This window comes from Monodelphis domestica, chromosome 2 (assembly GCF_027887165.1).
Source record: "Monodelphis domestica isolate mMonDom1 chromosome 2, mMonDom1.pri, whole genome shotgun sequence".
Taxonomy (NCBI): Eukaryota; Metazoa; Chordata; class Mammalia; order Didelphimorphia; family Didelphidae; genus Monodelphis; species Monodelphis domestica.
Window position 1 is genome coordinate 203,012,727 of NC_077228.1, and position 3,389 is coordinate 203,016,115.

Here is a 3,389-nt window from a genome sequence, read left to right on the forward strand (position 1 = left end):
GTCCTTTAGGTCTCCAGTAGATTTTCTTTGTGATTCTTGAAAGGGCAAGTTAGAGCAACCCCCCACCCCCCACCACACACACACACACACACACAAACTTTTCTATCAGGGAGATTATCCATGCCCTTTCCAAGATCTCAAAGCCCTCTCTAAACTTTAACAGAGATAGAGTGATACCAGGTGAAAATGAATAAGCATGTAATCAGAATCATCTATGAAGCCTGGAGATACCAGATTCCCTTTGGTGCTCTTTGGCTGATGCCCACAACCTAAGGCCTCAGCTCACCCCATGCCAGAAGATTTAAAAAAAAATTAAACAGATCCAGGACAGGGCTAGAAAAAGTGGAAAAGTTAGGCGTCTCACCTCCTCTAGGGCAGAAGAGAAGGGGAATAGTATACCCAATGATCATCCTCCCTTCCCCCATCAAAGCTCTAAGGGAGGGGTTGACCTGCCAGATAAAACTCTAATTCCCGGTTGTCATGGCAACAAGAGCCTGTGGCTCATGCAGGAAAGGGAAGGGAATGGGGGGGGGGGGACAGGGGGAGAGAGAGAAACTCAGAAGCCTGTTAGTAGTGCCCACTGTGAGGCATGATGCCCACTGTGTCATGGAGAAAAGAGAAGATATACCTCTACTTTAATACCTCTCCAAAAAATTCCTGTTCAGAGACTTATTTGATCACTCCAGCTTTTCTCTTCCCCCACCCCTAAAAGTGGGCCTCTCTGGGTCTGAGTTGGTCCTATGCTCAGTTGGGCACTGTAAGAAACTCAGGAGGGGTGGAAACTCCTCTTTTTAGCCCCTCTCTGTTCCCGAGTCCAAAAGGATTGGAGAGAAGGTCCAGAGAAAGGAAGAGCTCTCAAGCCAATTATTGGCCCAGGAAGGATGAGGGGAGACCCCATTTCACCAGGCAGAATGCCAATGTCCCCTTGCAGTATGGTGAGATAACCCTTGTTTCCTGATTCTACTTTCACAGTGGAATCTTCTCCCACCTCCATGATACCTGCCATTAAGCGTATCTGATAAGAGATGGGCCAACACAATACAAATACTCAGAATAAGCCTCAAAAGGGATGCATGCAGGGGTGTGCAGAGGGTGAGAAGAGAACTTTCTAGTCCATGCTCCTGGCATGATCTGGCCTAACCTCAACAAGTCCTGGATCAGTTCTGGGTCGAAGGCTGTTTCCCACGATTTCAACTTCCCTCCTCTTCCTCTTGCCTCTCCCTCCCCCTCAAGCTTATCCCCAACCCTCCCAAGGGAATGAAGTGAGAGCTGTGGTGAAGCAAAAACCTCAGTGCCAGTTAAACCAGCCAGCCTGGTCCATTGCCAAGGTCTAAGGTCTCTAACACAGCTGGGGAAATGCTTTCCACATTCTACAAAGTCAGGCACAGGTGCCCTCTTCCATCTTCTCTCCAGTTTATAGCCACACCTCTAAACATCAACAACCCCCTCCTAGCATCACCACCATCACCACCACCACTTCAGGAGTGGAAAACAACAGGTTTGGAGAAAACCCCAAGAATGATGAGGTAGGATGGGTTCTCAGAAATCTCAACCACAGGTGATTCCCTGAGAATCCCCTGTAACAAAGAGAGACAAGCATTCCTCTGACCTCCCCCATCTTCCCAGGCCCCTATACATTCTGTAAAGGACTCAGCTGCTTTATCTGAAAATGGAGGTGTGGGTAATACCTGATCCTTCTAAATCTTCTGATTGCTACTCTGAATGGGAGGAGGAAGAGGGAAACTCCGTGAAAAGAATGGCCTTACTATACCTCCCTCCCTCTCCAGGATAACCGAGATAAAAGAGAAGCTGAAATGACCGAGGTCACATGGGCTGAGGGCTTGGCTCCCACTATCAAAGCGACAGACTGGCCTCCAGGTTCCCCGTCCCAATCCCCGCCCCCTCTCCTTCGCATTCCTACTGCCCCCCCCTCCCACCCAAACACTTCCGGCACTAGGACCTGGGAAGGGGGTGGGGAGTGTTGTGCTGGATAAAAAGAAACAGCATCTTGAGTGCCTTAGGGAGAAGAACCGATGAGGTCACAGAGTAGTCCTTCTCCTTCGCCTCTGGAACCTTATCCCCTCAATATCTCCCAATCCTGGGTCCCTGATCCCCCCTGGTCATCTCATTCCAAGTAATTGAGAATACCCTTCCTGTCTCCCTGCTCCACTCTCAGTAGAGATCAATCCCCCAAACCCAAAGCACTCGAGGCAAACCCTCCCCTTCAGTGAGGGTCGTCTTCACTGGAGGGCACAAGGTACCAGAGGGACCCAAGGAAGCCTCTATCCCTTACCCTCCATCCTCCATCAACCTCTGCTCTCCCCCAAGATAGGGTGGATTAGAGGGGACGGGGGAGAGGACAGACAGGGCAAGGCGACCCTTATGTAACGTTATGTTTTGACAATCTGGATTGGCAAAGCATCTATAGGGCGCCCAGAGCCCCGAGATGCCACTCAGATGTCAGCTCCCCAATACCGGTGCTTCTCAACGTCACCTCTGAGCCCTTCATATGGTGGGTAGGGGAGGTCTCCCGGTTCCACCCCCCTTCATCCCCATCCCTCCGGAGTCCGAGGCAAGCAGGATCAACAGGAAGACGGCCAGACTGAGAGAGGAGGGCTCACAGGGGATGTCAGCCCCCTCTTTATGTTCTCCTCCCTCTCGGGGAGCCCCAGGAAAAGAGTCTGGGGTAGAAGATTCCTCTGGGAGGGGCCAGATGGATGATGGGCGGTGGGCTGTCGGTATGGGGAGGGGGTGGCACAGGCAGGGTGCCAGGCCCCCTTGCCTAGACTCTCATCTTGTGCATCTCAAGGATGCACTAGGACAGAGGCCCTAGGACGGGGTGCAAGGGCCTGGGACTGAGGAAGGGATGGAAGGGGACGCCTACCTGCGCCCCGGGGAGTCCTTTGCTCCGGGCCGCTCCGGCTCAGCCTCGGTTCTTCTCGGCTGTTCTAGCTTGTCAATCTCTCCTCGCTCTTAAAGCGGCAATGCCTCCTTGGAGAAGAGAGGGGGCGCGCGTCGGGCGGGGGTGGGGGCCTAAGGCTGGAATAATGGGCGGAGGGACCGAATCTAGGAACCCGAGTGGTGAGACTAGGCGGGGCATGGCCAGTGACTGACTTTCCAGCTCTGAGAAAGGAGCCCAAGGGGGAGGAGGAGAAGGAGGCGGGTTGAGCCCCTAAACCTTCCCTTGGTATTTAGGGAATCTCTTAAAGGGGCGATGATGAAGACGTTCGAGCTATCTCCTCATCCTCACCCTCCTACCAGGCTGTGGAGACCTAGGCATGCTTAAGGGCGACCAAAGAGGTTAAAGGGCTTCTTCACCTTTCTTCTCCCACCCTCAATTTTTTACAGATTGCCCAAGGAGTGGGAGGATTTGGGAAGATCTCTTTCCC

General features: G+C 52.7%; 1 protein-coding gene across 4 annotated transcripts in view; it reads right to left on the bottom strand.

Annotated features, from left to right (window-relative positions):
- MPP2 (MAGUK p55 scaffold protein 2) overlaps positions 1–3,127 on the bottom strand; it is a 35,220-nt gene extending 32,093 nt beyond the window's left edge. For 2 of the 4 annotated variants that reach the window (XM_056816902.1, XM_056816903.1), the window contains exon 1: positions 2,885–3,032. The gene's annotated coding sequence lies outside the window, so the exon portion shown is untranslated. Of the gene's footprint in view, positions 1–364; positions 497–2,884 lie in introns of those variants that run through there. The other 2 variants (XM_056816900.1, XM_056816901.1) reach the window with 2 other exon arrangements.
- Between the last annotated feature and the right edge of the window lie 262 nt (positions 3,128–3,389).